Consider the following 22,419-nt stretch of genomic DNA (forward strand, 5'->3'; position numbering starts at 1 on the left):
TGGATTTCAAGCCTGGAAACTGCGTAATTACAGTATTTAAACCTCCAGGTCCTACATGCCAGATTGACTGTCACAGAAACAGGAACCTTCCCCTTCCCAAACCAGTTCATCTGGAAAGATGTGACACTGAGGAAAGACACACCTGAAGCAAAGAAACCTTTTCCTAGTGAAGGTAAAAGTCACTTCTCAGTACTGGAGGAAATAGCAGCATTTTAATAGGGTCTTACACTGGTATCAGGGTTTCAAATGAAGTTGGGATGAGGATGGAAGGAAGGACACTGGACAACACATTGAAGTGAACCATCCTGGAGACTTTCAGGGATTCCTAGGCTTTGTCTTACGCAAATTTTTAAAAGCAAAAGTTATGCACAGACTGGAAGCTCTGCCTTCAGCTCCTGATTCAGACACACAGCCCGTGAGAGGCTGCACTGTTTTAGAATCACAGAACCACAGAATGGTTTGGGATGGAAGGGACCTTAAAGACCATCTTATTCCAACCCCCTGCCATGGACAGGGACACCTTCCACTAGACCAGTTTGCTCCAAGCCCCATCCAACCTGGCCTTGAACACTTCCAGGGATGGGGCATCCACTGGGCAACCTGTGCCAGTGCCCCACCATCCTCACAGGGAAGAATTTCTCCCTAATATCCAATCTAAACCTACTCTCTTTTGCTGTGAAGCCATTCCCCCTTGTTCTGTCACTCCAGGCCCTTGTCCAGAGTCCCTCTGCAGCTCTCTTGGAGCTCCTTTAGGTGCTGGAAGGTTCTCTAAAATCTCCCTGGAGCCTTCTCTTCTCCAGATTGAACAACCCCAATTCCCTCAGCCTTTTCTCATAGGACAGGTGTTCCATCCCCCGTAATAATTTTCATGGACCTGTTCCAACTAAAAGAAGAACGTGGACATCCTGCTCACACCCATGGGGACAGCAGCTCTGTGTCCCCAAGCCATTCACCTTGACTACAGACATCTTTTGCAACACAATCCAGCCACAGCTGTAGTTCAGAGTTTACTGCTCTCATAGCAGCAAGCCTTTCTCTAGAGCATGAAGTGTAACCATTCACGGCTGCCTGGTTGGCCTGCTCCACATCAGGGCATTCCCATGAGGAAAGGGACCTGCTTCACAGACCCAGGGACTCTTCTCTTTGACCTGTAACTGCTGCAGCATGGTAAGAGCTGAAGATCATGAATGCTTCTGCTTTATGGATGAGCAGATGTGCAGCCAGGACACACCTGTTCAAGCTACTGGATGTTCTGGGGGCTTTGCTGGAGCTTCACAGGAAACATCAGAAAGGAGGAAATCCTAAAACAACATTAAAGGAAAACCTCTGCTTACTGAAATGTCAGCAGTGCAGTAAAGTTCCCCAAAGCTACCCAGAGATAGTTCCCACTGATGGACAGGTTATTGATACACTCAGGGGAGGACTACAGTGCCATTTCTGAAGTTGACTCTGTATATACCCAGTATGATGGAAATTATATTCAGTGGACAGAAGGAAGCTTTTATTTTTATTTTTTCCTTAAAAAAAAAAAAAAAAAAAAAAAGAAAAAGAAAAGAAAGAGAAAAAAGAAAGAAAGATTGCTGCATGTCTTTGAGCCAGATCCACCTAGTCCATGCAGTCAGTCCCTGAGTAGGACACTGTCCTGGGAAAATTGCAAAGATTCTTCCTAGACCTTTTCAGCCTTCCTCTGCACCATTTTTTAAACTTGGGCTCCAAACATCTTCCCGTCCTCCCCTTTCCCCCTTAGGTACACCCTTTTTTTCTGTATTTGACTGTGACAAGCAAGAGAATATTCAATATTCTCTTGCTTGGAATACAATGCTTTGGTTTTTTCAGGCTTTCCTCACTGGGCATGTTTTTTTAAGGAACTACTCAGTATCTTACAAAAGTAATTTTCTCCAAGATAAGGGTTTCTGAATGTGTTGTTTTCCCTGTAGGCACATAAATAGCAACACGGAGCACAACTTGTTATTACTAAACTTCCTTTCTGAAACTGTTCTATCCAGTGGTTCACCAGAGACCTTCCTAGGCCAGATATCCAGTCTAAAAAAAAAAAATTGCTTATGATTGGTAAGGTCTGAAATCCCAGAAAACCCCAAGAAGAAAGAAAATTTTCTGGCTCATAATGTTTCCTCACGAGACCAAACTTATCTCTATTCTCAGAAACCACTGAAAAGGCACTAAATGAAACCTGAACACTGAAGGGAGTATATTTGGAAGGGACTGGAGTAGGAAAGGAAGGCGTAATGCCATTGTCTGGTCAACAGAGGTTTCTGTGAAGAGTTTCCACCTCTTAAACCATATGATGTACGTTTTTAACCTTCACAGTTCTGGAGGTATACTGAAATTTGTCATCTTTACACATAGTCTGCTGAATGCTGAGCGTTACTTTGGTGATCATGATGTGGCTCTACTGGACTTGATTTCCAGAGGAATATCATAACTCCACAAGGCCTTTGATCTGAAACACGGAAAAGACCCCAGAATGGCAACAGCACTGCTTCCTACTGTCTAGTTTTGCTTGACTGATTTTCCCGTGTGTTCTTTTTTCAACTGAAAAGAAACTAATTAGTCTGTCCTTTGTATATGTATTCTTTACACTTACTTAAGGAAGGAAATATCATCAGCTACAGCTTAATCAGCTCTTTCTCAGCTGCCCACTTCCCAGTCTGGTTCCTATTTCTTACCTAATTAACCTTTAACCCGAAGATAAAAGGGCTTATTGATTAATTTGTTTATTTGATTAGAGGGGGTAAATGATTTCTGGGCCTGGTTTTGTAGTCTCTGTAAGATCTGTGGTGAAAAAAAAGAAGAGAGATTAGTATAGCATTCTAAGAAAAAACCCAGGTGATCTTCACAATCAAAAGGCCTCAGATCAGCAGCATTTCTCTACAGTGGAAAAGTGTCAGGCTGCTGACACTTCCAGAGCCCTGACCATGAGTCAGAGTGTCTCGATGGGCATAAATCACAGAAAGTGTTATTGATTGACTTTAGTCGTGCTGCATAATTCACCAGCACGAGCAGCATTAACGTGCATTGCTCCTGAACAGCACATCAGTTATTGCAGCCAGTCCTTGTGGAACCTTAGATGTTGTTGTTTCAGAGCCTGAGGGCAGTTTTAGCCTTTCCAGGGTGAAGGACATGGGACAAGGATTTGCTGTGGCCCAGAGGAGGATGAGTGAACCATTAAATGGAAGTAATTGGAATGTTTATGGCCATAAACCCATGAAGTTAGGTTGGAATAAAAGCAGCAATTTTTGAGTTTTTGTATGGAGCACAAACTTACTTTGGCTTGACAAAGCAGAATTACTTGGTTGCTGGGATGTCCTTTTTTCTTTTTTGTTATATGGTCCCATGTTACACCATTTTGTCAAGACATAGTTTCTTTCCTGAAGAAGTCTTTAAGAAAAGGAATCAGAGTCTACTACTGCAGCCCAGATTTATGGGTTGAACTGAGAGGTACATTAATTTACTTACATTAGTCTTCCTTATATAACCTCTGGAGGAAGTCAGGCATCTCCAGAGCCTTTGGTCTTAGAAGAGCCAAATAAATCACTTACCTGAGGGTTTTTCAGTTGGGAAAAAAAAAAAAAAAAAAAAAAAAGGAGACCAGCTTCCAAATTTAGGCATCTAATTTTGGACCTGGAAATGTGATGGTGGAAAACACATCACTTTCCTTGTTGGCCTTTCAGAGTAACTCATCACTCTGTAACGAGTTTCATGGCTCCCTGCAGAGCATTCAGGTAGTTAAAGCTGAAGGCAGCTGAAAGAAGATAAAAGGTCTGGATGCTGGGAAGAAAAGAGAACAAAGAACTCAAAGCAGAGTATGAATGAAGATATTCAGGTCCTAACTGCCTTTAAACTCACAAGTACAACTCAAAAAAGTAATAAGAATGTCCTTGATTCACACTAACCTTTGAGTTGTCCTGATTTTCCCTGGTTTTCCCCAGAACTTGAGCTGGAGTCAAGCAGAGTTTTGAAAGACAAAGTATAGATGTGGTACATGACCTCCTGTTCCACCAGCTGTTTTCCAGCACACAATGTCAGAGGTACAATGCCACTGGTTAGGTAAGTCCTACCAGCAGTCTGTATTAAAGCCCTGGGTAAGTAATAAAACAGGCATGGTGGCTTTAAGTCAGTAAGTAGAATTGGACTGAGCAGTATTTATTAAAAGTCTTCTTTATTCATCTTTGAGTTAAATTCCTCTCTAACTCCAGGGCTAAACTCCAAGTCTCATAGATTTGTGAATATGTACGTAAAACATATTTACTTTAATATTTCTGGAGAGACTTCAAGGAGACTTCAAGAGAACCAGTGTTGTCTACAGAGGCAAACTCAGACCGGTGCCTCAAAATCTTTGGATTTCTCATCACAGACACTTCATTTTCTCCTTGCAATCCATACCCTACATTATTGCCATGAAGGTGTTAATATTTCTCATTTCTGCTCAGAAAAGTAGATGAAAACAGAGAAGCTTTCACATCAACAAGTAGCCTTTTCAGCCTGTATATAATCCATAACACATGAAAAGCAGGAAATAGTTGTGTGTCAGTTTTTAGCAGTTCAGAGTTTAGGTACTGGAGGAATTCCCTGAGTTTTTAAGCAATGTCGGTACCCTGCAGCCTGCTTCAAATGCCCATTCCTGAAAGCTGTGTTTTAAATAGGAAACAAAATTAATGATGTGCCAATAGTAAATATATGCTGTGCCACGCAAAGGAGACCCCTAACTTCACACAGTGTTGCTGACTCAGCCCATAGCAGCAGCAAAAGTAATTTAAAAAGAAGTTTAAACTTCTTTTTAAACTTGGGATTTCTTTCGGAGCAGGAATGCAGCCTGCGGCAATTTCATAACCTGGTTCACTCATTTTCCTAAACCAAAGTTTGTAACTCAGTTTATTTTACAGGTTTTAAATTGTGATTTTTTCCAACTGTATGAGAGACTCACACAGAAAAGGCTGCACAGATTATAAAAGACAAGAACAGATCTTTGCATAACAGTGAAACTCATTATTCCCAAGGAAAAAAAAAAAAAGCATTAAATCACATTTGCAAGAAGCATATGGAATAGATGAGGTAGATTTTTAAATTCCTTGTGCACAAACAGTATGACTTTGGTCTTGTCTCTCCTTGGTCTTGAACAAAACCTTTCAGCAACATACTCTCAAATGGAGATTACAACAGGGTGAGAGGTCCTGAACACAAAATGCCAAAGAGGAGCAGTGTTTATTTCTGCATTCTCCCACTTAATGAGCAGATTTCCACAGCTACCACATGCCCCCATGATCACCCCAAAGCTTCCCTAAATGGATAGACAATTAAGACAACTAATGAGTGCTGCAGTATGTGATGTTCTTATTCTAAGAAGGAGATCTGGGGTTAAGTGGAGAGCTGAAGAGAGTTTATGCACAGTGGAAGATGAAGTCCAGAGCTGATTTTTTTAATCAACCTGTGTCCCATTTGCAGCAATTTTAAGCTGTAGCTGCAGATGGGAAAAGTCCTTCTGTCCTGATGATTTTCCCCAATGGATGTTCAGGCAGTACCCTCTGACCCACCTGTGGGACAGTGCATCAGCAAGCACAGAAAGGGCCACCAAGACAGTGCCATTGCATCCCTACAAAGAAGGGTTAGGGCCTGTTAAACACTCCTAGATCTGCAGGGTGACACCAAACCTGCAGCCCTCAGGCCTCTGGGCATGAATAGATCAGTCTCCTCTGTGAAGAGACGTCTCACAGAAGACCATGAGTACAGGTGACAGTCAATGAAGTCACTGCAGCGTGTTTTCAGGAGTCCTGCAGTGTTCCATGCACAGGACATCTCCTCCTTCTGCTCTTAAAAGAGAACATACACATGTCTTTGCCACCACAGGCAGGAACTCCAGAGTGGAGCCATGAATTCAGTACCAGAGCAACTAAAGTGATAGATTTGCTACAAAATACCTTAAGTTCCAGTTAACCATCAATCCCAAACCAGAAACAAGGTCTTGTCCAAGTGGATCAGCAATTTGTCATTGTGATTCTGCCTAAATTTCACACAATCCCAGGATGGGTAAGGTTGGAAGGGACCACAGTGGGTCATCCCAGGGCACACGGCACAGGATTGCACCCAGAGAGTTCTGGAATATCTCCAGTGAGGAGACTCCATACCCTCTCTGGACAATCTGTTCAGTGCTCACAGTTAAAGTTCTTCTTCATGTTCAGGTGGAACTTTCTGGGCATCAGTTCCTGCCCGTTCCTCTTGTGCCATTGCTGGGCCCCCCGAGCAGAGCCTGGTCCGTCCTCTGCCCCTCCCTGTGGACGCTGACAGACACGGGGGAAGTCCCCTCTCAGTGGGTCTTCTTGAGGCTGAACAGCCCCAACTCGCTCAACCTTTCCTTGTAAGAGATGCTCCAGTCCTTTCAGCATCTTCACAGCCCTCCACTGGACCCGCTCCAGGAGCTCCATGCCTCTCTTATGCTCTTAAGAGTTTCCTTGCTCCCAAAAGGCTGTGGAATCAACCATGATCTATGTTCTCATGAAGTGATGTGTCAGGGGGTCATTCTCAGGGCTGTTGTAGGCTTTGCTGTGAGCTTATGTGACAGACAGAAGAGATGTTGGCAGGTGACAGCATGAGATCTCTAAAATCTGTCAGCGAATTATACATTTTACCAGTCATTTTCTACTCTGAAGGATGTTCTGCATGTCTGTCTAATTATAGCAAAACTGTACAGATTGTGTCAAGACTGCCCACTATTATCCAAGCTGTGCCAGCTACGGCTGACAAAACATGCACATCTCCTAATTAAGAACATTTTAAAACTGACTTATTTAAATTAAGAAAAACCTCCCAACCTTCACTTATTAACAAGTTACTCTGAGATTTTTGGAGGAGGAGGAGAAGGAAAGCAAAAATATTTTAGATTCCTTCCCTCATTTCTTGATTCTACAGAGCACCAAAATAAATTTCAATGTGCAAACAAGATATCAGAAAGAAAGGCTTTGGCTTGACAGATTGCAGGGCACAACATAAAATAAAACTGTGTTGTTCTGAAGATCTGAACTGCAGAATGTAAAATGCTTTAAATGCTTTTTGTTATTCTACAGATCTCCAAATGTTTGGACATCCCAGGTGATAGCTCAGTTCATTCATCCATTGATTCCATGAAGTTACTGGCATGTTTCTCTTGCTGAGCTCTTATGTAGGAGAGCAGAATGAACCTTTGGTAATGCTACAGGAGGCCTTCTAGCTTGATTTTCCCAAATTTCAGTCTGTGCTGGGGATAACCTGCATATAGGGAGCAATTCCACCTGGTTCCCTTTTCTACACAGTGCAGTTCACTGTCATTTTGTGCTTACAAGTGCACTTTGTGAGGCAGGAACTTCTTCAAGCACTTGCAATTTTGTTTTCCAACCCCAGTTTGGTAATCCTCACTTCCAATCAGCTCCAGTTCGATGATGAAGAAGGACCAAATTCTGCACCTAAGAGGATTCAGTTCAATCCCAGGTTACCTGTGTGTCTGTGTGTTCTAATTCACCAGGGCTGTGCCAACATTGTTGGCGAAAAATTAAACTGAGTGAAAAATGGAGCTCTCTGAAGAATTTAAGTGCAGGTTTCATGCCTAAGAACTGGTGTGAAGGCCAGGAAGGGAAGAGGCTTTTACTTACCTCAAAAAACAAAATAGAGCCGCACTCAGGGCATCACTCAGTGAGTGGTGAGCAATTGCATTGTGTGTGACTTGTTTTGTATATTCTAATTTTTTTATCATTATTATTATTATTATTATTATTTTCTTCCTTTTCTGCCCATTACAGTGTCTTAATCTTGGCCTACTGGGAAGGAGAGGGCAAGTGGCTGCGTGGGGCTGAGTTTTAAGCTGGAATTAAACCACAACAAACATCACCTGATGGGCTCATCCAAAGATCTTTCTTCAAGAAAATGGTATTCATTTCAAAATCTCCAGTAAAAAAGACATCAAATTAGATTTCTGGTTAAGATTTTCAATGCTGAAGGAGATTAATATGGGCTTCAAACAAGCACTTGGCAGAAAGAGGTTTAGAGCGAAAATCTCGAGGTTTAAGCCCATTGTCTTCCAGAGCTCATTTCAACTAGAGAGAAAATACCAGTTTGACATGTTTTGCTGAAAGGCAGTTGTTCAAATTCAGGCCTGTTAGTATCTCACTGGCTTCTGTAATTTCATTTTTCAGCCCTTAAATACGTGGAAATCCAAGTGCAGAGCACATGAAACAGAGAAGTGCTGTAGTGAACGGTTACTGGGAAGGAAAGTAAAGCTCCGAGAAACATTTAAATTTAAAAAATTACAAAAATCAAAGTGTTCCATGATGCACAAGCAGAGTTGGGTAGGAGTATTGATCAGTGATGAGAAAAGCTATTTTTTAAAGAACAAAATCATGTGTATGTATATATATATATATATATGTATATATATATTTGTGATAATGCTGTAATACTAATTTAATTAAATTTGTTAAATCCTGAACTGAGTACTCTCTGAAAGCTGTGATCAATAATGCTTTTTCATTATATTTTCCAGGCTCTTGATCTTAAAAACTGGATACATCTAACAAGGAAATAATCTAGGAAGAACAAGGTTAAAGAAGGTAAATGTGTGTGTGTGGGGAAAAAACCCTATAAAAATTCAGTATCATTTTGATAACATTTTGACATGGAAATTACTACTAAAGCACTTCAGAAACCTTGATGAAAACCACTTTGAAATAGAGCTGAAGAAAATTTCTATTTCTGGGGTGGATCAGAGTCCATCTTAATTAAAATGCCTGAAAACAGGACTTCATGAAAAAAACACCCTGTCTCGTTCAAAGACTGGCACATTGTTTTCATCATTTTCTTTCATTGTTATGAATAATGTGTTTAGTGAACCTGATGTTTGGAAAGATGGAGAATAGTTGTGAGATATCAAGACTCTTTTTTGTAAAACATGGTGATGTCTAGTCACAAGTGCCAGTAGAAGACCAAATGCTGCTATTTCATCATCTGTTTAATAAAACTTACTGATTCCCTGAAGAGGGCAACTGCTGTTGTCTAACCTGGCAAATTACAAAACTGCTTTCTTCATTGTCATTCTTTCTTCATACCTTAAATAATCAAGAAACTGCAGAATTAATTTTATGAGGTGTCAAACACTTGAAGAGAAATAAATGGAATTTCATTTCACTTCACATATTTAAGACATTCCTTACTTGAAAAGCCATATCTGCTGTCCTCCTTGCCCTGCTGTTTTCAGGTGAAGATGCAATGTCAAGCTTTCCTCCAGTTTTATTTTATTTGTTTAATTATTCTAAGAATTAAGTAGGCAATCTATTTTGGAGCTCATAGTACGTTGCCCACTAATTTCATGAGTGCACTGATTTTCAGCAGTTCTCAGTCTTGCACAGGGTAATGATTTTAGGATTCATATTGCAACCACTGGAAGATGATAAAGTCTTTTACCTATTACTCTGGACAGTTTACTTTTGCTTGAAGGGAAAGAGCATGACCTTAAGTACTGAAATGAAATGTTTTATGGATTTTATCTCACCTGTGTAATACCAAGCCATAAGTAGTTATGCAAATGCCTCCTTGAAGTATGGAATCCTGATACCTGGAGCTGGAGGGATTTCAAATGTTCAAAATGTCAAGCATGGTTTTTCTTCTCATTTGCCCCTCGATGCACAGCTCATGGAGACAAATATTTCCTTTTTGGTGTTGTGTCTCTTTTTCAGGCTCTGATCCACGCTGGCACATGCTAATTAAACTGAGAAGGTTTTCACAAGTGCTGCTAATGAGCTTGTGGAGGAGCAGTTGTTTGCATGACAATTTCCTTTGTGAACTGCAGAAAAGAATTACAGCTTCTTTATTTCAGTTGTTCCTGAATTAGACAAGCAATTGGTCCTGTCAGCTGAGCCTCTCAGTTTTGATGTACCTGGGAGCAGGAACAGCTGCTCCTTGGGGGATGAATATAAGCAGTCTGACTTCTTCCCCCATTGTAGTCTCCCTGCTGGGAGCTACATGCAGGATTTTTAGGAAGGTGAGTGCTGCCTGACCTGATGTTGTCCTGTCCCTACTGGCTATCACGGATAGAGCTGACATTCCCAGACATTAAAAACATCTGCACACAGCAGGCTAGCATGGGTTGTATCACCTCAAAGTGACATAACTTGGGAACTGCTGATCAAAATCCTGCTGCTGCTTCTTCTTATAACCATAGAATCACAGAATGGTTTGTGTTGGAAGGGACCTTAAAAACCATCCAGTTCCACTCCCTGCCATGAGCAGGGACACCTTCCACTAGCCCAGGTTGCTCCAAACCCCATCCAACCTGGCCTTGGACACTTCCAGGGACAGGGCAGCCACAGCTCCTTCTGTGCCAGGTCCTGAGAAAAATTAAAAATAGTCTTTCCCTACAGTGAAAAAGATTCATTCTTTTTTTCCCCCATAGCTGCAAAGCTCCTTCCACAAGCACAGGGAGGAAACCATCTCATCAGGGTAATGTGTTATGGATTTCCTGAGGGCCAGGGGCACAGGCACACTGACTGTGTTCAGGATGGCAGTCCCTAAGGACTAAATAGATTTAAAGTGACACTGTGGTAGGCACAATCCTTGTTGCAAAGAGGTGACATCTAAGTAAATATGACAGGCAGAGAAAAGAAAGGATAGACATTGCAAATGGAATAAAAAAAAATGTAATAACAGCAGGTGTCACATTAGTTGGATGACTCCCCTTAGGAAGTGAGAGGATGCTGAAGGCAAGGATAGGCTGAGACAGAGCTAAAGCCACAGACCAGCTCTGTAAGCAGGACATTGCCTGTACCAATTTTCCAATCAAGGGTTTAGTTTTCAGTGCTGAAGGAAGTCTCTGAGGCTGAGAAGCTGAGACAATCAGGGCTTTGACAGAAGCCAGGGGTGTATCTGACTCGATCTGGCAAGCAGCTGTCCAAAGCTGTGTTCTGTGCTCACACAGAACTGCAAGATCAGAACTGCCTTGTCAGCCGTCACACCAATTTACACTTAAAAGGTAATTTTTTAGCTCAGGGACCTCATATTCAATTGGTTTAATGTCAGTTTGGATCATCCTTCCCCATTATGTTCCCTTTCACAGTGCCAATACCACCTGTGGTGCCAGCAATGGATAATTGATCTCTCCTGTTTAAACCCCAGCAAGGTTGTTCCAGATGGCAGTGGTGAAACCTTGCAAAACACGTGTGATCTTAGAGAGCAGGGAGGGTAGGATTTAGAGGAGACGGTGCTACATTGTGATAAAAGACATTGGCTGCTGTGAAAATGTCTGCAGGTTTCTGCAGAATATTGCACATTTCTTTGTGTCCTGTAAGATTGAATTCAAAGCCTCAGTTTTAGAACCGAGTCCCTTGTTGAGAGTCCTTTCGGGCTCACTCACGCACAAGCACAGGTAGACATACAGATTACAAGCTTAGGGCTTCTAAACCTTACTGAAAAACCTCAACATGAAAAAGGACTCTGCTCCTGGTATTTTGGACAAACCCCCATTATTCAGCGTGATAAACAGGCTGTCTCTGGGAAAAATTGGGTTGCAATCCTGGTTTTAAAATTTGCTGTATGCTACAGTAAATGTTGTATAAAAGAGTAGCTTAAAGCCTGGCAAATATTTCAGAAGAGCATTCATAGGCTCCTCTGTGCTCACAGGCAATTGCCAGTTTATATCCCTTGCTGCCAGAGATCCCTGTGGTCATAATTGCTGGTTTTCAAGATTTGAGAATCCCAACGTCCTAATCTGTCCAGTGCCTTCATCCTATAATTATAATAACAGAAAAGAGTACTTTTTTCAAAGTCATAATGAGAACCTGCAGACTACAGTGGCAGTTTTTCCCCGAGGTGTAAGATATGTGGGGAGGTGTCATGTAAAAATAGACTTTGTACAAGTCTAGAATATGTGCAGTGGAGGCAGTTGACCCTTCTTCCTGCCCAGCAACATAGATGGAGGATTATTCTATAATCTACTGAAAGTCTCATAAATGATGATGGTTTTAATTTATAAACCCATTTTTTTATCCTTTTCAAAATTTACTTTTGCCTCAATTAATGGAATGGTACTTCAAGCATGGAAGGAAACAGTGAGTTTGTGTAACCTGTTCCCATCAGGCATTGGTCACTGAGAAGTTGCTGAAGTTACCAAAGAAACAGCTCAGCACCACAAATCTCTGCCTAAATAACGAGGAAAAAATTAAAAAGTTGCGTCTGCAGATGGAATTAATTTGGTCTAACCTTTAATTTTTTTTCTTTCCAGACAGTCACATGTGAGCCAGACACCCAAGGCTCTCTTAAGTATTAAGGAAGAGAACCAGGCAATTTTAAATCGTGAATCATCAGACCTACTTTACACACCTGCATCAGGAGCTGACTCAGACTCATTTGAGTGAAATCACTTGATTCCCACCAGGTGGTAAGGAATCCTGTAGTGATTAGCTCTGATGTAGAGGTTTGCACTGCACATGTTCACATATAGTCTGTGTCCTTCCCTCAGCAGGAGACTGATTGCAGAGCTGAGACTCCCACCATCCAAATGTTTGAGTTTCGTGGAAAGGGCTGAGGAGAAGACACTTATGAGACCACTAAGGAGAAAAAACACATTTTTTATATTTGACTCTTCTGTTTGCTTGTAAAGAAAACCTCTTTCTTCCAGAAATTAAGTGAAAGTTCCTCCATAGAAATAATCCTCTCCCTGCTGTGGAGTCAATTCATTTTTTAGAAAATACTTTCAGTGGTTAATAATTGAAGTGTTGTCCTTGCTGGTCAACATGGATAGACAAAAACTCCCCAACTCAGAAAGGAAGAAGTAAGTTGTTTTCAGAATCTTCAGTCTGTGTCATATTATTTTTAAACAGTGCAAAAAGACCTCACTAGCCAATAGCAATTACTCTCCACCAATTAAGTTTACTCCAAGATTGTCCACTAGCTCTGCTGACAATCTACACTAAGCTCCTCCCATATTAGACATCAAAATCTGATTATAGGAAACTAATTTCCAGAAGAGCAATGGACCCTTGATTCTTGAGACTCAGGTGTGATTTTTAGAAGGCTTAGAACTGAAATTTTGAGTGTTTTGGTGCACTTACACATTTTCTCAGCTTCATTGTTGACTTGTAGTCCACCTTCACAGTAAAAGAACTAGAACACACCAGAAAAACAGGGAGATAGTTCTTGTGTTAAGTGGACAACTCACATTATAAGGGTAGGGAAAATTATTGGCAAGACTGACTCAACAGACCTAATCCAGTTATAGCTCAGTTAATGAAATGGTGTCATGAACACAGCTTTAAAAAACCTTTTAACCAGTGTTATGTCTTCAATCATCTGTTCTGACTCAGTAGAGTTTTTCTCCACTGCAACCATGTAAGATGCTGGCATCTCTAATTTTCTAGAAGTTTCTTTAGCAAATGTCAGCAAGATAAACAGTTCTATCAAAATACTGATTAGACACATTGATGTCCCAGATACCAGAACAAATCTGAGAGTTGTTTCATCTGTGGCATCTGTGACCAGAAATTTGGTGTGATAGCAGAACGTTCACACATTTACTGCTGGTCTTCTCAATTCCAGCTTCTTCAGACTTAAAAATCATCATAGAATCATATAATCCTTTTTCCTCAGTTCCAGAAGCACCTATGCTTTCCAAAATCATGATATCCCTTCACAGAATCAGAGAATCACAGAATGGTTTGGGTTAGAAGGGTCCTTAAAGCCCATCTCGTTCCAACCCCCTGCAATGGGCAGGGACACCTTCCACTATTCCAGGTTGCTCAGAGCTCCATCCAACCTGGCCTTGAACACTGAGCCTGGTCCCTAAACCCTCCAGTTAAAGTCTAGGCAGAAATTCAGGGGGTTGACACACCCTGTGATCATAACTGATTTGTCAAAAAAAAAAAACCAACCCAAACCATTCCGTGATTCTATGATTAAAAATTACCTAAAAATGCTGAAGGTTTTGCGAGGGAAAAGAGAGAGGTACACTCAGAAAAAAAGTGCTGGAGATGGCAGGTAGTAGGAAGCTATAAAACTTGGCAAGTACCACGCATCTAAAAAGCACAGGCTACCTATCAGAGTCCTTTTTGCATTTGGAACATTTACTTTTCCAATGCTGGACTGGGTTGTGAAGCAACTGGTGAATTTGTCTGAGGAGATGTGTGTGCACAGGGATGAAACAGATCTTACTCCGTGTGCTGAAGAAACAGAAGTCTGGAATTACATGAGAGAGTCTAAAGCTTTGCAAATCAGAAAAATTATAAAAAATTCACAGATGGACTTTCAAAAGTGATTTTTGTAGAAGGCACACAGAATAAATGCAGCCACTGCTCAGCTCTGTGTGATTCCTTTTGTCCTGACTTTTGGATCTGGTTTACGAACAGTGACGCCAACAAGGAACGCTGTGCAGTCAAGAGTCACCAGAAAACAGTGTCCACTGGTGAGAAAGGATGTTTGGTGCTAGGATACCAGGGCTTTTTTTTTTCAGCTGATATAATACCATTATACCTGGGGTTGTGCAGCTCTTGAAGTTATTCATCTTCCTCTACTATTTCTGTGTACGAGCACTCAGGAGAATTAACAGTGTAATTTCCCGTAATAAGCTGTAAGTCTGAGTATTGCTCTGACTTAATCGTACTTGTGTGTTGCCTGTATGTTTTTTTTTGAGGGTGCAGAGGCTTTGAAAAGCCTTAATAAAAGAAACCAAAGCCTCTGATGAGTCACAGCTGATTAGTCATAGGTGGGATTCACTTCTGAGGGTTGGTTGCCCTCTCGCAGACCTGCCCTTCAAAATTCCCAGCAGTTGTCAACCTTTCTCCCACACTGCCCTCAAGAGTAGGAAGAACTCTGTAAATATCCACACAGTCTCCTTGTTGTCCTCTAAATTCAACTCTCAAAATGCATAGAGGAGGAAACAAGCTCAACAGGGTGAGTCTGTCATGTCACTACGATTTTATCTCCGAAAAAAATATAAATTTTCTTATACCATTCCTGTTGATTATTTTACAACATATTCTGCTTTGTTTTAAGTTAAGATTTCTGGCATGAGGACAGCCATTTATGCTGAAATTTTGTATACTGCCCAGCAAAACTGTGCCTAAGGTTCATCTCAGACATAAATAGCACAAGGCAAAGCATTTCATTGTCATACCACTGTGAAGTTGTGAGCATATGTGAAGAGTACAGGCTTTAATTAAATCTGGATTATGTATAGGAGCTATATCAAACCTTGCACTAGATGAAGAATAACCCTTCTTCCCTTGATAGTGGCCTTACAGCTGCTTGGAATTGAGCAAAGGATTCTGAACTCAAATCGTGGTTCAAAAGGATATAATTGATTGAAAAGCCATCTGCACATACTCCAAGAAGGGAGGTGTTGCCAGTGTTGTCAGCAGTGGCCGGGGAGGTTGGACCAGAGACAGCTGGGCCACTGAGTCAAATAAGCCTTTTCACAGTGTCTTCAAATAAGACCCTTTCTCCTTAAATTTCATTCTAAATTTAAAATTGAGAAAGTTTGCCAGTACTTTCTTAAATCAGGACTTAAACTTTGATAGGGATGGAGATGCTTTCATCTGAAGGATCAGGTAAATTACTTGGACACAAGCCCACATCTAGTTTGACTAAACAAATCAACATTTTTTTTAATGTGAAAATCACAAAAATACTGACCCCAGTTGCTATATAAAATAGCTTGTTCATACAAAAAATACATGGCCATACATCCTTCCTTATGCTACTGCTACAATTCACCAAGGAGACCAAAGATTCCCTTCTGGTTCCCAATTGTTGCAGAGGGCTCTCTCAAAGGAGGGCACATGTAATTACCCAGAACTGAAGGTGGCCACGGACTCCTCAACACCACAAATCAAAGAGGGTCTTAAAGGTTAAAAAAACCCCTCAACTATGTTTTCATAATAAAATCGCTGAACTCTTGTTGGCATACAAGTGCTCTGATGTCCAGCAACCAAAGCTGAAATCATAAACTGACATACTGACATCTATTTGATTTCCTCCAAGAGCTTGTCCTGAAGGGAGTTAGGAAAAAAAAAATAAATCAAAACTCTTTTTAATGTGCTGAGATTAAAACAAAAATCAACTGAGACAATGCACTATAAATGCCTTTGCCTCTGAAAGGCATTTATCAGATTTATTCATCATCAGATGAAAAAATTTATGAAATAGATTTAAAATTCAGAGAAAGCAATAACATTTCAAGGCCTAAAATTATTTTCTAGCAGAAATGTAGTTGAGAATTCAGGAAGCAAATCTATAATTACAGCAAATTATGGGAGAAATGGGTAAAAATTCAGGACAGAGGCATCTTAAAAGATTTCTATTAAGAGGACCCTTAAAGCAGTGTTTGCACATTTATTCAATATATTCTGAGCACAGTCATGATTCCTAACAGCATTAAAGGATATTAATCTCCTGGAAAAAAGGTGATGAAAAAATAAAATACATTAATAACTAGAGGCCAATCACCACTAAATAAATAGTGCTGCAAATAGCTGTGCGGATCCTTTCCATTAGGTTGGCCAAGACATGACCCATTAACTTTTGACAAGGAGGGATTATACTGCTCTCCAGTTGCTCAGAAAATAAAGATTTTGCAGCTCACTATGCAACATGCCAAGAAAAAAACCGAAAGCTTTGGGTGGTGTGGTTTTCGACTTATTAATGTATGAATTGTCTCTCCTGGCTGTTAGAAGGGAAAGTTTTTGACCAACACATAATCAATATCATTGAAAATGCCTATCAAAATGGCATAATTGATCTTGAATGGTGAAAAGAGCAGAAATGGTGTATTAAAAGTGACCCCATCTCAAAGTGGGGGTCAAATAAGAAGACCCAGTATCAGTATTTTTTTGATCTGCAATTTTTAACAAGGAAATGGTGGCAGTGGCTGTCAGTAAGGAAGGCCACTGCTGTGGAAATCTCAGATTATTTGGTTTGATTGAGCTTATCATTTGAAGGCTTGAATTACATCCTCACAACTGTTGTTTCCTCTTGCTCCTTGGCTGGCCCTAAGACCCACGTTAAGAGAGCTACAGGTTTTACATTAAACACACTCACAACTCATTTACAGCCAGTGAATGGGAGGTGTAGAAGGTGGGTACTGGAGGCTTGGATATGAGAGCTCCAAAAGTCTGGAAAATACCTGAAATTCTGGCTGACCCTGAGCCGAAACGAGAAGACTTGGGGAAAAAAAATTGAGACCTGCTTGACAAAAATCTCTTGAAAGAGAGGTACTCTTGAAATGGCTGGGGAAACTCCTGCTAGTTCGTGGGGGTCACAAGCCCAAGACTCACCCACCCAGCTGATCATTCACATGCAAAGGACACTTCACTCTCATCACCAGTGAGGAAAAAAGCAGTAAAGACACCACCTCCTTGCCTGAACACAAAACAACTTCCATGTGCCAGTACCAGAGATGGAGACCTGTGAGTGATGAGATCTAAATTTACTCTGCTCACATGTGCCAGCCCCCTCTGGTGACACTGTGATCCACCAGACTTCCTGGGGGAGAGATGAGATTCCACAAAAAATATGGAGAAGCTATTTATGACTGCTGGACACGCAGGGAAGGAGATGATGTGTTATTTCTATTTCTATTTGCCAAAGCACTCCTAGAAACTTCTAAACCACCAGTATGTGCAAGCAGGTCTTTTGACTCAAAACAGTCTTCCCAAGGCCTGTAAATAAAGAAATACTTCAAATAGTTAAAATAAACTATAAAGGCTTCAAAATGGGACATTTTGAAAATTGTCCAATTAGCATTGACTGGATTGTGAACTGTGCCACTTGAGAGTCACTTGCTGATAGTCCTTTAACTTTAGGTAACATATATCCCACCAGAGATTTTTGGAGCCGGAACAAAAACAATACTGGAGTGATTCACAGGCAGCAACTTTCCCACCTGGCGTGTTTGAAGCATCCTCCAAGTTGTGAGGGAGGCCTGTATTAAAACAACAACAAAATATGCACCGAGAAACCAAGAAATACATGTGGGCAGACTATGAAAACCTTCATCTCAAGGATGAACATGAAGAACTCAAAACTTGGCTTGATATTTGCGAGGGAGAAATTGATCCAGTGGTGGACTTCAGTGTTTGCTTTGAGAGGAACCCTGCTGCAGTTAGGGATACTCATTATATGTATGAAATGCAATGTCATGGAGAGGGAGTATATGCATTAAAATAAGCTAAATTCTATTTCCTTTTAAACCACCAATTTTAATACCTTTAGTTACATAATTATTACCTGATTCCACTGTAAAGTCACATTTAAAACTTTTTTTTTAACTTTGCTTTTTTTCATCTTAATATCTTGCACTTAACTTCCCTTTCCTGAATTTATTTTGCTTAATTTTGGAATTTGACAGATCCTTATTATCTTTTTACTGCTTTTCTAAATGCTGTTTATACTTTCAGCCTTAGTGCCATCACAAGTTTTTTTGTCTTTGAGAATTAATGACTTTTAGTGAGTTATTCTTGTTGGTTTAGGTTTCAATCAAAAAATATTAGATCATTAGACAACCTTATAGCCTAACACAGCTACAAAGCAAGTAGAGAAAAATAGTCCTGGAAATCTTGTCACAGCTGAAGGCAAGGTCAAGGTGGGTCTAGACGTTTATGACTCAATTTTGGTAGAAATTAGTTCCTTTAATTTTTAAAAAACAACAGTAAGGGACCAATCAAGAAAGTACATTGACTACAAATTGACTTTTGCAGTTGATGTTTCCTTCTTACTCAAGAGAACTTTACATCAATCTGTTTCACCTTTCTAACTTTTATATGGATCTCTTGAATGTGAAGTGGCTCTTTTCTCCCTCAACACTTTCCCCAGAAAGAAAGGGCTGAGACCTTTTAGAACTCTTTCACAGTTATTCCTTAACATCAGTTTAAAACAGGCACATTCTGAGCCTGGATTTTTACAGCTTTACTTCCACTAAATTGCTTTATTTTCTGTGAGCAACAGTTACAGCAAGAAAGAAAAGACAACCCAGAATGTGTTCAAGAATAGCAGAGAAGTGAAGGAAATCCTTCAAATTCCTTTTAGTACTTCCTGTGACACAAGACAAGCAACTAGAGATGGAAATATAAGCCATATATCTCAACAGGAGATCCATCAGCCACCTTCCTTCTGTTTCTGTCTCTTGTTTAAACTGAAAGCTCAGATGATGCTTTACCTGAACCATCAGGGAAAGGTCAATAAGTAACAGCACTGAGACAGAAGGGCTGCTCAAAGAACCCTTGAAATTGTTATTGGTTATTCTCAGTTACTTTGACCACAGAAAATGCAGAGGAAACTTGTTTAGATCAATATCCATGAGAGCAAAATTAGTTTGGAGCTGTTGGAGTCTTGTTCTGGGATTGCCTCTTCGTTCACTTACTGAAGTTTTTAAACCCACACACGGGAGGATCGAACAGTGTGAGGCGTTTGAGTGGAGAAAAACAGTCAAATTTGCAAAAAAAAATCCTCAGGGGGTTATGGTTGGACCATGGGAAGTGTATTGTAGGATCACAGAATCACAGAATCACAGGGTGGTTTGGGTTGGAAGGCACCTTAAAAATCATCCAGTCATAAATCCCTGCCATGGGCAGGGACACCTTCCACTAGCCCACATTGCTCCAAGCCCTGTCCAACCTGGCCTTGGACACTTCCAGGGATCCAGGGGCAGCCACAGTATCTCTGCCCAACCTGTGCCAGGGCCTCACTACCCTCACTATCAGGAGGAATATATCATGTGTTTGCCAGTGCCAGCAGAACAGATATTGATGATCCACAAGTTTCCATTCTGGTCTGTGTTTCTGTCTAAAAACCACCTTTCCTGACCCAACAGAACTCTATGTGGACTTTATTATATGCACTGATCTACTTAATCTGCAGATTGAACTCAGAGAAAACTCACCTTCCATGGTCAGCTCCATGAGATATAAAATAAGTGACATGATTTTTTAAAAACAGGTATTCTAGAATGGATGCGTGTGTAATGCTACATTTAAGCGTTGACTGCAACTGAAAATACAGGATTTTAGCTGCTGGATTTGTTCACTCTAGATCAAGATAAATCAAGTCAAACTGGAGGAGGCTTTTAGAAGGGCTGGTAGGAGGGAGACGGAACGGAAATCCCACCATGGGAAGTAACAAAGACAATTTTGTTTATCAAGTCTACGAAAGTGATGAGCTGAATGGAAGATCTGATTGCCATGCATAAACGCTTTGGGGTAGAGTTGAAATCACTAATGAAATTAAGACAGGGTAGGAACAAGAACAAACATGACCAGTAATATATTTAGGTTGGAAATTAGAAGGATTTTTGTCATTTCAGAGCAATGCAGTTCTGGAACAGCATCCCATTAGGACTTGCAAAAGCAATTAGTTTGCAAAAGATAATAAACTAGTAGGTCTCACAGATCCCACAAGAGTTGTGGAAGACTGACATAACATTCAGAATGATCTGAGGAAATTAACGATATGGCCTGAAAGAAATAGGATGCTGCTCAATGCAGGGAATTAAAAGATGCTGCTGATAACTGGGAATAATGAACTGCACGGAAACAAGATGAAAAATCCCTTGCTACAAAGTTCTGTAGGAAACATACATGGAAAGAAGAATGGGCAAGAGAAAGGGAGAGTCAGCCTTACCAGGAGAACACACACTTCTTACCACAACACCCACAATGTTGCTGTCAGTGCAAGGTGTGTGGAGAAATGCATCCTGCTTTTCCCAAGGACTGGGAATATCCCAGTCACCTCTCCAGACACTCCAAAACCACAGAAACACACGGATGGTTCAAAGACTAAAATAAGGCAATGAGAATGGTGAGAGTTTTGGAAAAGAGAGCTTCTAAGTGAAAATCCAGAGGGACACGCTGTAGTTTAGCTTTAGGGAAAACAGCACTGCTTCAAATAAGTGGAGTCAATGGAGGTTTGGGAAAAAAAAAAAAAAGGATTAATTTTTTTTCTCTTATTATTAAGTTAGGCATTCTGCCTAATTTAATTTATTGGAGTCTTGCGCCAAGTAAATATTTTAGAAACTCTCAAAACAAAGTTGCAGTGTTTCCTAACCAAATTATAAACCTGATGTGCATATTTCATCGAGTTTGTTCGTGAAGCGAGACAAACTGAAATAGTCAAGTCTGAAGTAATGTCTCAAACTTTATACATATCAAAAAATGGCATAAAAGTAACAACTAATAAGTTCCCTGAAACTGAACAGGCATTGCTTATGAAAATATGTGTTGGTATTGATTATGCAATAAAACAAAAATAAAATATTTCCCTGTTTCTCAGGCTGGTCTACAAATAGAAGCAGCCCTGGAACTCTTATGGATATTTCTGCACAGAACAAGCAGCTATCTAGATTTTTCTGTCATTTCTAATTAATAATATCGTGTCATGTACTTTAGAATTTCAGTGGCATGGTAACTAATTATCACAAGGCAAAACATGTGCAATTGATCTTTTAAGTTCCTATGCTAATTGCAAACCTACCACTTGAGGGTGTTCTAAATATTGATTTCTAGGGTAGTGTCTCATTCAGCTTTTCCATATGGACATTTCAGCATTGCTCATTATCGTGCTATTTGAGTGTATGAGGACATAAACTTGTTTGAGAAGATACGAGACAGTCAGGAAGGGAATTGGGCACTGAAGTAACACTACCAAAAAAAAAAAAAGCCATTTTAATGTATTATTTTCTGAGAATGGGAAAGCCTGCCAGTTAATTAATCACTGATATCAGGGGCAAATTTGAAGTTAGAAATAGGGGAGGAGATGTGGTGGCCTCCAGGGTGCCTCTGCCACTATGGAAAGCACCAGGATTTGTGTCCCAGTTGGCATTAGGGAGGGCAGAGCTCCTGACTTTAGTTCGTTGTTCTGCCCGGTGGGAAAGCAGCAGAGGTGATTTGAGGAGAGGAAAAATTCAGTCCAACCTCTGCAAATGGATACGTATTCAGAATAGCAAGAGGATTGAGAGATAATAGGATTACAATGACTCAGAATGGTAGAGCTTGTTAAAACTTTATATTCCACCCACATGTAGGGGCAAGCCAGGTCTTTCACTGGGGGGCCAGAACTCTTGTACTATTAGAGATAAAATATCATTTTTGTGTGTTTTCTGCAAAACTTTCAAGATTTAGGTCAAGATGCTCAAAAGAAAAAAAAAAAAAGAAAGTGAAGTTTTCAGGACTATGTTTGTTTCCCTTTTTTTTTTCCCCCTATATGTTTTTTCCACTTCTTGGAAAGTATCTTTGCCAGCCTGTGCAGATATGCCCAAATTTTTAAGAAGGTGGATGAGGACAGTCCATCCCAGTTTGCATTTAAGTCTGGCCAGGGCACAGTTCAGTGCAGAACAGAGGTTTAGACTTGAAATCTTCTTCACAGGTGCAGTCTGCCATAATCCACGAAGGTTTTTTTTTCCCA

This window comes from Corapipo altera, unplaced genomic scaffold (genome assembly GCF_003945725.1).
Source record: "Corapipo altera isolate COAL_440 unplaced genomic scaffold, ASM394572v1 295, whole genome shotgun sequence".
NCBI classification, from domain to species: Eukaryota; Metazoa; Chordata; class Aves; order Passeriformes; family Pipridae; genus Corapipo; species Corapipo altera.